At 34.8% G+C, this 14,008-nt stretch overlaps 1 non-coding gene across 1 annotated transcript; it reads left to right on the forward strand.

The window, feature by feature from the left end:
- Positions 1–73, forward strand: TRNAA-AGC (transfer RNA alanine (anticodon AGC)). The gene has a single exon. It is a non-coding gene; the product is annotated as a tRNA-Ala (tRNA).
- Positions 74–14,008: the final 13,935 nt, after the last annotated feature.

The raw sequence follows: 14,008 nt of genomic DNA on the forward strand, positions 1-14,008 counted from the left end.
GGGGATGTAGCTCAGATGGTAGAGCGCTCGCTTAGCATGCGAGAGGTACGGGGATCGATACCCCCCATCTCCAGTCCTTTCATTTTTTATGCAAGCAAGCCCGCAGAAAATATTGGCTTTTGGCATTGCAGCAAATGTGTAAATCTTGCTAACACATTTATTAAGAATCTAGTTGTTAATATTGTAATTGGGATGTAGCTCAGATGGTAGAGCGCTCGCTTACATGCGAGAAGTGCGGGGATCGATACCCCGCATCTCCAATTCTATCGTTTTTTATGCAGCAAGCAAGCAAACCCGGAGAATTCAAGTCGATATCCTCGTTCAAATTCCCAGGCAAGACATCAAATACATTAAACCCATTCCTAGACGAAGCACAAATGGAAAATCCTTGAGTTCCACACTAGTCTAGACAAAGCAAACATGAAGCATCTGATTATCACACATGAAAGGCAGCGAACTTACAAACCAGAGCTATCTATCTATTACAAGTTAAAGGGGGATAAAAGAGCCAGGGGTTGACTCGAGCAGTTGAACCGGTGACCCATGGGACGAAAAAACAGTTTCTCCAGGTTAGTTGTCTAAACGTTGATTTCCATCTTCCCACAAACATGACTTAAAGGCTATCTAGATGGAGCATTTGGGCTTTGTTTTATTTATGTCTTACCAATTAGAAAGGCTTTTTTGTTTTTGTTTTTCCCAATTAAGAAGGATTCATGCTCTCAAGCTTAAAACAATGTTTTCTTTAGATTATTATGCTTTTAAAGGCAATTCTTATCAAATGCTTAAATATATTTTTATTCATTTATTTCCTATAACCCAATTCTCAAAAGCAAATACTTATCCAAATAGAGCAGAAGTAAAGGTTGGATTGTACATACCCAACTTGTTACAAAGCTTACTATGATATAAACTGATCAAACTATTTGTGGATACATCAATTGGTTGCTTCTTAGGACATACAAAAGAAAGAAAGAAAAAAATCACACTTCTATATTCTCATCACCAATGAAATCATCATCGTCATCACCATGCAAGCCTTATTCCAACTAGCTATATGAGGTCAGTTACATGCATTTAATTTTTCCATACTGTTTTATTTAATGGCAATATCCACTATTAAATCATTGACACTTAAAATAATTTATTATTACTTTTATCCATGTCTTATGGTCAGTCTATCCCTAACCCTGCTAGTCCCTTTAATTTGCAATTAATCACTTCTTACAAGTGTTATTCATGGCCTTCTATTTTGGGTTGGGATCACACTGATGAGCACTTTTTACGTTTGAGAAATTAGCTTGAACAAGTGCTTATTCGCAATTATTCAAGAAACCCAAATTGTGAGATTATTTTTAACTGTTTGTTTCCTTTCTAGCCTATTACATAATTTTGAAAATACCTATACTACCCTTGTTCGAAATAAGTGTTTTTCCACCAAACACACATGAGCACTTATTGTCAATGTTTAAAATATCAATATAGGGTGATACGTCAGTAGGGCATATCAGCCTATATCGGTATTGTTTTTTTTTTTTTTTTTGAATCTAGTTCAAAGGGGCTGGTCTAAGGCTGGTCTACCCCTTAAACCACTTGTCGACCCAAAACACCCCTATAGGGGCATATCGAGAAGGCTCTGATACGTGAAGAAATTTTGATCCTTGCTTATTATAAAAGCACTCCCAAACAAGGGCTTAGGTTATTTTTGTAAATAAAGTACTTATTAGTTTTCAGAAGGTCTTTTATTAAACCATTTATATATATTTTAAGTACTTATTTGCCTTGTAGTGTTTGGTAAGCTCTTATCCCATAAGTACTTATATTTGTAGAAATGACATTATAGCCCTGACTTAACATAGCCATATATTGGATAAACCTAAAGGCAAATAAAATATAAATAAATACTTGTCTCATAACTGAACCTATTTCTACGTTTGCTGCAACAATGGCCTGAGGAAGAGAGGAGGGAAAGAGGGAAAGAGAGTAGTAGGAAGGAAGGAAGGAAGGAAAGAAGAAAGAAAGCAGAGAGAGAGAGAGGCTGAGGTAGCCGTGGAAGGGTTCTCTATCGTTGTTGTTGGTTCGAGTCTCTGCTTAATCGCTGTTATTGGGACTGTCTTGTCCCCCCAAAAAAAAGAAATAAGTATTTATTGAATAAGCACCCAATTCTAATTTATTTTCAAAATAAGCACTTATACTTGGCTTTTTTGTCAAACATGAATAAGCACTTATTTTTTTCATTTATTGTGTGGTCTCATATGAAATCCACACCTTGTGCATACAAAGCATTAGTGTGTGTACTCATGAAGTGTTGCTCAGCCCATTGTGCATGTTTTTGTCTCTAACTAATCAAGGTTCTTCTACCACATTCATTTTTTAGTCATGTTTCTTTTCTTTTCTTTATTTTTTTTGGTAGCAAACTTTGGAAATTCATTAAACTATAGACAAAAAAAAAAAAAAACTATTTACATCAAGTCTATTCGGAGATAACTAATACATACGTTCAATGCCCTCCTTACAAACTACATAAGCTAGCCTATGAGCTATTTCATTTTGTTGCCTATGTACATGAGATACTTTGTAACCATCTAGTTTGTTCAGTAATTCTATGGTTTCATCCCTATACAACTTATCTTTCTAATTACAAGGCAAAGAGGGATGAAGAGGTGTTTGATGTTTTGGTTAAGAACTTCTCTTAACCCATGTGAAAGGGCATGCCATTCTACTTTAGTTGCACTTTAAGCTTGAGATCTGTAAGCTACTGTTGCTTGCACTCTACACCCACTATGAATCAGAACATATCCTAAGGTAGCTTTAGAATTTTGTTCAATATATGATCCATCTACATATAAATGAAACCCCATATTATAGTCACTGATGTGATTAGTATTTGATTGTTGTGACTTCTCCTTTAGTGCACTTTGGAACATATAATTTCTCAATTCTTTGTTCCGAGCATCCCATATAAGTCTAAAGGCTATGGCAACTTTCCCCCATCAACACATTTATATCCCACTTTGATAAAGCAAACAGTTTTCGTTGATACCAATCCTGAAGAATTGTGTCTCACTTGAGGGGAATTTTCTTTAACATTAAAATTTACACGAAAGGCTAGCCACATTGCCTTTGTGAAACTACATTGGATTAAAAGGTGGTAAATCAATTCTGTAATTTCCCTATAGAGAACACAAATTCTATCTTGATTTTATAGAAGTAAAAGTTTACCCTTGGTGAGAATCACATACCCAATACAGTTGCTACATAAATATTTGAAAACAAAATGGAATCTTTAACTTCCATATGCTACCCCAAGGGATGATCTAAGTAGAAGTAGTAGGATCAAGTTGAAGAAAGTATATATATACAGATTTTACTAATTTGCTGAGCAATTAATGTATACTTAAAGTATCTATTGGACTGTGTATTGGGTGAAAATTTAATATAAGAGTTGAGTGTTCCAAGTAGGGGTGGCCACGAGCCGATTTTTTCATGAGCTATTCAAACTCAATCGTGAAAAGCTTGATTTGACTTGGTCTAAACCGAGCTTTGAGCCAAGCTCAAACCTAATAAATAGGCTCATTTGCTAATCGAGTCAAGATTGAGCCTAATAAAACTTGGCTTGTGAGGCTCATGAGCCTAATAAAGCTTGGCTTGTGAGGCTCATGAGCCTAATCGAGCTTTTACATATATGTATACATACATACATACATACATGCATACATATATATATATTATAAAATATAATAAACATAAAAATATTATACATATAGAAAATAATATATATGTACAAATAAAAATAAAAATGTTATATATAATATTTTATTTATATATAATAATAACTAGTTTTTATAATTCTTATTTTTTTTAAATGTCAAATAAAAAATATAATCTTTTATATGTATAATTTTTTATTTTTATAAAACATTTAGCTCACAATCGAGTTTGAGCTTATGAGCTTTGACTCTAGCTCAAATGAAGCTCTTGAGTTCAAGTTAGAGACTCATACTTTATAGGCGAGCTGAATTCGAATAGATAGATATTTGACTCGACTCAGCTTTTGTCAAATTCTAATGGGCCCAACCTAAAACAATATAGAATTGGGCCCTAAGCCTGGCTCTTGAACAAGTCTAGCTCCCATCTACATTGAGTACATGTTTCACTTCCAGAAGCCCTAAATGATGATCATAGGCCTTGGTAGACACCCATATATTGTGTGTACCCATGGGGTCTCCGATTAGAAATATACTTTGTCCGTTTTTAATCTACCATACGAACTCATCTCTTAGTTCTTTTGCCACCTTTAACATTCGTTTCCACCACCATGTGTGGCTCTGTTTTAGGCTTTGAGAGAATATAAACCTCGATTTAAGATACTTAGCCTTAATAACTTTGACCCACAATGATTAAGGTTCAGTTAGTAATTTCTAAATTTACTTTCCAAACAAAGCTTTCTCCATCTCCCACAATCTCTTGAACCCCAAGCCTCTTGTTTTTTGGTCCGCTCAATTTCTCTCAGCTCAGGGAATGTTTTCTTGACTCTAAACTAGAACCCTACCACCAGAAGTTTCGTTGTCATTTCTCAATTTCATTTAAACATTTATGTGGTAAGAGAGTAATTGTCATAGTATATACAATCAATGTTTTTTTTTTTTTTTTTTTTTTATAAAACAGGAAATTACCATTCATTCAAAAAGTTTTCTAACAACACAACCAGAAAGTTAGGAGGCGAATCAACAAAACAGACCTCCTTATCCCCACTATGGGCCAATTTAGCAGTTTCATGGACTAATGAGTTCTCCCTGGGGATATAAACAAAAGATGCCCTTACATGGGCTGAAACATAACAGAACATTGTCCACCATTGCCAAAGTTAGGAATAATTTATAGCTTCCAGACTATCCGAAAAGATAAAAAATTTTTGAAAGAGATTTCGAAACCACAAACAAGACTGCCACCTCGATCGCACAAAGCTCCATCTTGAGGATCGACCTCACAACTTGAAATTTCTTTCCTACTGCAGCCATAGGTGTTAGATAAATAGACAAAAGCATAAGTTCCTTGACCATTCTGCAAGAGACTACCATCACAAAAATATATGGCCTCCTCCTCCTTTGAGCTCTGGCTTTTCTCTTGGAATAGAAGACATGGCCACAGTTACAGTTTCCATGATAGAAGCACCAATAAAATTCAGAACAAAATCCATAGTAGAGGCAAACCAAATAGCTTTCACAAAAGAAAAATTAAAGAACAAGTGAAGAACTGTTTCATTTTGAACCTTACAAGAAACACAACGGGAAGAAGAGGTGAAGCCCCTCTACTCAAGGACTTCCACAGTGACCACAAAACCTTTCAACAATCTCCAGAGGAAAAGTTTTTATCTGGGAAAAATAGGCAAGGCCCATCTTTTCTTCTCAATCCACAACCTTGCACCCAAATAGACAAGTTATTTCTTGATTGCCTAATGAAAGGGTGAGCTGAAGATTCATTTCTAGCACAGTTCATCTCATCACACACATTTCCTTTCTATCTAGCACCATGCAGCCACATAGAATAAAGGCCATGTTTTGCAAGGGCTGAGTTAAAGATTTAGCTAATATTAGCAGTGGCAATTGGGTGGGTTGGGTTTGGGTTGAGCTTCAACCCAATCCATCTAACCCGCCAACCCATTAATGACCCAATTATATAAAATTAAATGGGTTGGGTTCCACCCAAACCCGCTTTAACCCAATCCAACCCACCCAAACCCATTATTCTTATATTTATGGACTTAAAAAACAAACTAACTCTTGCTTAACAAATAGTGGTAATTATTGTTACTATTTACACAAGTGGTGAATGTTCAAATCACATTATATGCATGTTATTTTTACACAAGCGGCGAATCCATTTGACTATGTTCAGATTCAAATCGGTTAGACCAACTTGAACTATCTAATTGGATTATCTTCGAGCTAATCACATCAAGGGTGGTTGAACCGTTTAGATCTGGATCAGTCCGGTCGTACCAGACCAGACCGGTTCAGTCAATGGTGGATTGAGTTGGACCTGACCATATCAGGTTTGCGTACAGGTTTGGGACTTGACCATATCAGGTTTGTGTGGATATTGGTCGGCCGGACGGTGGGCAAAGCACGCAAACACCGAATCATCCAGCCCGAAAAAGTTTTCAATTCGGGTTGGCATGGATCACCTTGTACCGGTTTGGGTCGATCTGTGTGAATACTGGTTGGATGAAATGACCCAAACCGGGTAGAGCAAGCGGTACCAAACCATCCCGCCTAGGGTCTATTTTAGATTTGGGTCGACCCGGATCGGTATATGCTGGATCGGGCCAGACCACATTAAACTGGTCCGAACTTGGGTCAAATTGATTTGGATTTATTTTGGGTGAAGTGTGTTGATTCAAGACAAAACTAAATTTAGTCAATAATTAATAGAAAAATAATGCATTAATTATAAATTATTTAATTCATATGAAGAAAACTTTAAAAAAATGCTAAGTAATTTATGTCTGTACTGGTTAACCCAATGGTTATCCACAACCCAACCCATTTAAATGGGCGAATTGGGTGATTGATTGATCACACAACCCGCCAAGTAAATGTGCAGGTTGGGTGAAAAATTGCCACCCCTAGCTAAGATGGTCTCGTTGCTTTAAAGAGCTCCAAATATGCATTTGTACCATGGAACTAGATGGGCTAGAGACAAAATCATGCAAAATGGGCAGTGCAACCTATCATGAGTGAGCACACTAGTGTTTTGTACCCATAAGGCCCGTGTGGAACCCACACCATATGCACATGGAACACTAGAGTGTTCACTAATGAAGTATTGCCAAACCCATTGTGCATGATTTTATCTCTAACCAATCTAGTCTCTTCAACCACACTAATTTTTTCAGATATTTTTCTTTTTTTTTTCTTTCTTTTTGTGTCAGCAAGCTTTAAAATTTCATTAAACTAAAGACAGAAACTGTTTACATCAAGTCTGTATGGAGGCAACTGATATACACATTCAGTGTCCTCCTTACACACTGCACAAGCTAGTTCGTGGCTATTACATTTTGCTGCCTATGTACATGAGATATTTGGTAACCATCTAGTTTGTTCAGTAATTCTGTAGTTTCATCGATCCCTATACATGTTATCTAATCATTGTGACTTATCCTTCAATTCACTTTGGAACATATAATTGTTCGATGCTTTGACTATATGTAGAGGATGTGAGGTGTTCTTCTCAAACAACTTTTTTTTCTAAACATCCCATATAAGTTTAAAGGCTATGACAACTTTCCCCATCGACTCATTTCTATCCCACATTGATAAAGCAGACAATTTTTATTGATCCTAACCCTGAAAATTGTGTTTATCAATTGAAGGGAATTTTCTTTATTAATATCAAAATTTACATGCAGGGGCCAACCACATTACCTTTGCGAAACTACATTGGAATAAAAGGTGGTAAACTGATTCTGTAATTTTCCCACAGAAAACACAAACTCTATATAGATCTTATAGAAATGGAAGTTTATCTTTAGTGAGAATCACATCCCATTATAGTTTCCACAAAAATATTTCGAAACAAAATGGAATCTTTAACTTCCATATATTGCTCTTGTAAGCCCGGTTGTGGGATGATGATGGTCCAACTCCAAAAACTCGAAGGAAGGTGGTGGTCGTTGTAGAGGTTATTGTTAGTGGTACAGGGGGGAGAGAGAGAAAATGTCGGTCACTCCTACCCCCCTTAATGGGTTTAATCCATATGGTGTTAATGGGTCCTATATGGGTATGAGGCCCTATTTATAGTGTTTTTGGACTTCCATTTATCAGAATCTTCTTTTTTTTGCCCATTTTACCCTTAATTAATGCACATATATTTAATCATGGTTTTTAAAACTGATTTAGAGACCGAACTAGTCAGAGGTCCGATTATCAGGTCGAATGATCCGACTGTTCAAACTGAACGATCGGCTCGTTTTGACAAAAAAATTAAAAAATAAAAATAAAAAACAATTAAAATCGTTCGAATGATTAATCACCTGAATCAATGATTTATTGACCAAAATCAACGATTTTTAGAGAAAATCCAGTTTTAGGTTTAAAAACGAACCTGACCGATTCCCGGTTTTTCTGGTCCGATCCAGTTTGAAAAACCATGTATTTAATTACTATTTTTGGAAATGTTCTCAAATGCATACTAGAAGATTCTAGCTCGTGAATTGCTTGTAAACAATTAGTGGATAATCTATTTGACCCGAATTTATGCTAGGTAGGTCGGGTTAATGCATTCATATAAATCCACTGACTGTTTCACAACTCCAAGGGTTGATTTGTATGCAGATTTGATTGAATACACATGTGAGTTAGAATTCTCCCATAATAGAAGATCCTTAGTAATTTGCTCGACATTTTTGTACTTGAAGTATCTGTTGGATTGTGTGTTGTGTGAAAATAGGAATCGAGAATTCCAAGTCTCATTCGGCCTTGGTACCGCCATGTATTGTGTGTACCCTTGGGTCTTCTATTAGAGATACATGCATTTTGTCCATTTTTAATTTGCCATATGAACTCACCCCTTAGCTCTTTTGCCACCTTTAACATTTATTTCCACCACCATACTTAGCCTTGATAACTTCGACCCACAATGATTGAATTTCATTTAGTAATTTCTAAATTTGCTTCCCAAACAGAGCTCTATCCATCTCCCTTGTTTTTGGTTGGCTTATTTCTTCCATTTAGGGATGTCTTTTGGCTCTGAACTGGAACCCTACCATCAGAAGTTTTGTTGTTATTTCTCCATTTCATTTAAACACTAGTAAATTTGCACATGTTTTGTACGTGTCAATTTTAGATGATGAAGATAGTAATATATATTAAAATATTATGTCCCAAAGAGAGTAATATTATTTTTATAAAATAATTCTATATTAGAGATGTTCTAAATGTTTTTTACAAATATTATGTATTTTTTTGTATATTTTGCGTTCTTGTTTTTCTTTAATTTTTATTATTTAATTATGACATAATGGCTTGACTCATTTGACCTAGATGGTTGAATTGCTTACCTACTACCTAGATAGAAAGACAATTTCAAGTTTTTGGTTCAATGTTGAAAAAAAAAGAGATTTAGGGTCCGTTTGATTTGCGGACAGGACCAAAAGTAATTATATTAGTCTATTTATTATTTCCTTATTACTTTATTAATATTTTATGAATATATAATTATTATTTCATCAATACTTTGTTATTTTATTATTAATATATTATTGCTATTTATATTACTATTAACTTATTATTAATTTATTATTTTATTAGCATTAGGGTTTGGGGGCCTTTTGTCATGAGTTCTTTATTTCTTGATAGATTCTCGTATGGGAATCCGATTCTTGGAGGGAAGCCTAGAATGGCTATTCCCCCAAGAATGGGAATCAACATCCCATTCCACCACATGGGTGTTAACACCTTAAATCATGGTTTTTAAAATTGACCCGGCGATCGAATTGGTCAGGGGTCTAGTTACCGGGTCGAATGGTCCGAATGGTCGACCCGTTTTGACAAAAAAATTAAAAAAAAATTGAAAAATGGTCAAAACTATTCGAGCGGTTCAAACGATTAACCAGCCGGTTCAATGATTTGTTGACCAAAATCAATTGTTTTGGGGAAAAACGGAACCGATTAGGTGACCGATTCCCGGTTTTTCCGGTCCGATCGTCTAGTCTGGTCCGGTTATGAAAACCAGGCCTTAAATATATGACTTAATGAGAGGGATTTGAATGAAGTGAAAAATAATAGTTAAAATTACATGTTTTGGCCTCACAATTAAAAAGGGACTAAATTCAAATTACATTTTTTATCTTTTCATGCGTATAAAAGTAATTCTTATTTATGGAACTTATTTTTATTTTATAAGATGAATATACAACTATTAGAGATGCACTCAAATGTTATTTTTGCATAAATTATGTATTTTTTATTATTTAATTATGACTTCAAATATTGACACATTGGACTTAAGAGCTTAATTGTTGACCTGGACCAAATAGGAGATCAATTTCATCTTTTTGGTTGGTTTTGAAATTGTATTTCATTTCCATTACCAATAAAAAACATTTCTTGTTTATGACACTTATTGTTCTTTAATAAGATTAATAAATATCAGAGAAATGGCCCATTTTTTATACATTTTTTTTTATTTTGTGAATTTGTTACTATTTTAAATATTTTATTATTAATTATGATATTATGGATTCACCCAATTAACTGGGTTGGTTGAACTGGCTTACCCACCACTTGGATGGTAGAATAATTTTGTTTTTTTTTGTTAATTTAAAAAAAGGATAAATTGTTGAAACCTCCCCTATTGTTGAAACTTCCCCTAAAGTTTGGTAATTGTAATCATCTCCCTTGAACTTTATAATACAGTTACAAGTAGACCCCCTCTCTTAAAATCCTCTAACAAGAGGAACACAAATGTCCAAAATACCCATGTTGTTACTATTGAGGCTAGTTTTGCATAACAAGCAATACAAACTTTATGAACAACAAAAAAAGTTTAAATTGCAACTTTGAGGGATTCATATGAAGGGAAAATTTATAAAAAAATTCAATTTCGAAAAAGAGATTGGAAGGGTTTGGGGTAGTAATTGATATGAAGGGAAAATTTGGAAAATAAATGTTTTAGTCAAATTAACTACATGGTTATTTTATACATTTTCATGCCTCTTGTTTGAGGATTATAAGAGAAGGGGTCTACTTGCAACTGTGTTACAATGTTCAGAGGAGGTGATTGCAATTACCCAACTTTAGGGGAGGTTTTCAGCAATGGTCAAAAATTTCAGGGGAGATTTTAGAATTTTACCCCTTAAAAAACATGGGTTTCATATTGTTAAAAAGTATTTGATAAACATGGGTTTCAAATTACTTTTCAAAATATTTATTTTTATACTATTAAAATTAATGTTGTGTCTTTAATCCGCAAAATTTAATGATGAAAAAAAATATCTTAAATATAAGGTTTAATGAGAGAATATATCCAATTAGTTTTAAATTTTACATTCAATTTCCATCACTAATAAAAGAACATTCCTTGTTTATCATACTTATTATTGTTGAATTTGTTGAATATATGATGCTAAAATGTTCCCAATTGTTTTTATTTTTTTTTTATTTTTGAATTTAATTATTTAATTTTGGCAACATGGATTAACCCATTTGAGCCAAAATGATTTAATTTCTTACCACCACCTAGATGAAAACACTATTTTTTACTAGGTAGATTTTAAAAGTATAAGTTTTTATGTTATTGGAATTATTAATTTATTATGTATGGATTTAATTAATATAACTTAATGATGAGAAGAAACAAAAATGTTTTAAATATGTGATTTAATGAAGGTGAATGTAAGTTAATTCCTTAAATGTTGAGGTTTAATGAGAGATGATTAAATGCATTGAATATCTTAAATTTGCATCTTTTCAACTCATTTAATATCAAAAAATGATTACCCTATTTGCCCTCATTTTTATCAATAAGTTTAAATATGGAGGGGTAACTTTTGTCCTTAAAAATTTCCAGAAATATTCTTGAAACTATTTGTGCTTTTTTAAGTAGTATAGATTTATGTGACGACTAGCAAGAGAGTGGTTGTTATAGCTAGTTTATACGAGTAATGCTTGAGTTATTGATTATAGAATTGTTGTTATACTGCTTGAGATAGGATCTTGGACGTTCACATTGATATTGTACTCTTTATTTTATCAAGTAAATCCTTATAAGCCCCCATCAAGAGAGTGGTTTGTTATTATCTTTGAAAGTTTTCATTTCCTTCAAAATAAACATAAAATAATAAGGCCTTGTTTGGCATAAATTCTAGGGATTCTCATTCCTAGAATCCTTTTAGAAAATAATAGATTCTAAGAATCACTAATCATCTTTGGCACAGTCGTTTGAATTCTGTTTCTCAGAAACAGAATCACGTTTGGTAGCCCAATTTCTTTGAATCAATTCTTTGGTAAAATGAGATGAGAGAGTGATGCCAAACAGAGCCTAAATATTTGAGCTTGGACACATATCCATGTATTTTGGGTTAAGCGAAATGTTAATACAAGATTAACCGATGGCACTCCCTTATTAAAGTTTTAATTATATTTATTTATTTTTGCATCTTATTACCTTTAAAACCAAAACGAAAACCCCGGACTACCCGAGTATTTTGCTTTGTGTACAGGTACAGCAGATTTTCCAAATAGCAGCTTGCTTTCGTTTTCATGTTAAGTAGGTTTCCATCTTTTTCCAATGGGGAACAACTTTTGGGGGTCAGTGCATGATTTATGATGGATGCATTTTTATTCAACAACGAACAACCTCTATGTCCACCTCTCTCATTAAACACATTTTACTGAAAGTGAAAGTGAAGAGGCCTGCCTTCTAAGGACTCCATTGAATGGCTCAAGGTTGGAAATCAAATTTGTCCAGAGTTTTTCATATTGATGGATATAATGACCATGGAAGGTACAATATTGGAAACGCTTGAGTGGAAAGCAGTGGACCCTGTCAAATCAAACAGAATAGACTCGGCCGTATAACACTTAACACCAAAAAGCAAAACACCACAGCCGAGTTGGTGGGTTGGAGTTGGCCAGTTGGGTCTCTGACATGGGAAGAGCTTTCATGTGGTAGCATAGTTGGTGGGTTGAAGCCTGACTCTAGGGAAAATTTTTCTCTAGCATCGGCTTGTCAACTGGGTTGGATAAGTCTTTATTCGTGGGCTGGAAAGAGTAAGCAAATGTCCAATCAATCCACAGCATCTCCTATTTGACAATGGGCCATCTCCTATTTGTGTGGGTAGGTTTCCCAATTTAATAGGGGCATGAGGGGGGTCGTCTTGATTCTTGAGTAATTGAATTGGTGGGTTGTAGGTGTGTTTTTAACTTTTATCCTGATCTGACAATCGAAAAGATCCCCATTTTGTGAGAGACCATCTAAATCAAGAATTGTGTTCATGTACTCTGTCAACCATCAGATTGGAATCATCTATCTACTCCGGGTCTTTCTCCCATGAACAGTAGAGACTAGAGAATTTGGTTTGGTAAGCTCAATGCCGCTTCCCCTCCCCCACCACCTCCCCCATACAAACATTTTTTTCATTTATATTAATAAATAAATAAAAAAAGTGCAAGGCCTTTGATTGAACGGTCACGGTGAATGAGTTCTAGAAAATTAATTTTAAATTAGGGCTCAATTAATTATTGACTATCAATGTCTACTTAATCTCTAAATTCAAAGCATGAAAGAGACCTTAACTAGACTTGAGCCCAATAAACAAGAAAATTAATGAACATACACCCTTTTTAAAAAAAGGGATAATAGCAACTTTTGGGCCCTATTTAAAAAAAAATAAAAAATAAGATAACTTTTGAAAAATAATATCAATAAAAGGTAGAATCATTGTTCATCTTCTTCATTTTGCAAACTATTCATCAGTATCGCCACCGCCGCCATTTGCTGCTACCTCCGGCAACGCCTTTGCTTATCTCCGCCTTCGCTTCTGGCAACATTGCCGGAGGTGGGTGGAGGCAAAGGTGGCAGTGGCGACGTTGGTGGTTATTTTTTTGCCCAATGCCGCCGCCACCTTCGCCCACCTCTGCCTCCGCCTTTGCCTTCAGCAATGTTATCGGAGGTGGGTGGAGGCAAAGACAGTGGCAGCTGCAGCGTTGGTGGCATTGGGTAGAGAAATAACCACCAACGCTGCCGCTGCCACCTCTGCCTTTGCTCACCTTCAGCAGTGTTCCCGAAAACAGAGGCAAAGGTGGGCAAAGGTGTTGTCGGAGGCAGCGTCACTAGTGAATAAACTACAAGAGGAAGAAGATCAACAATGATTCTACCCTTTATTAATATTATTTTTCAAAAGTTATCTTATTTTTGAATTTTTTTTTTAAATATTACTTTTACTTGTCCAAAACTTGCCCTTATATGCTATTATCCCTTTAAAAAATTCTTTTATTTCAGTGAGGGG

The sequence above is a fragment of the Nelumbo nucifera genome, chromosome 3 (assembly GCF_055504915.1).
Source record: "Nelumbo nucifera cultivar China Antique chromosome 3, China Antique-T2T, whole genome shotgun sequence".
In the NCBI taxonomy this organism is placed as follows: domain Eukaryota; kingdom Viridiplantae; phylum Streptophyta; class Magnoliopsida; order Proteales; family Nelumbonaceae; genus Nelumbo; species Nelumbo nucifera.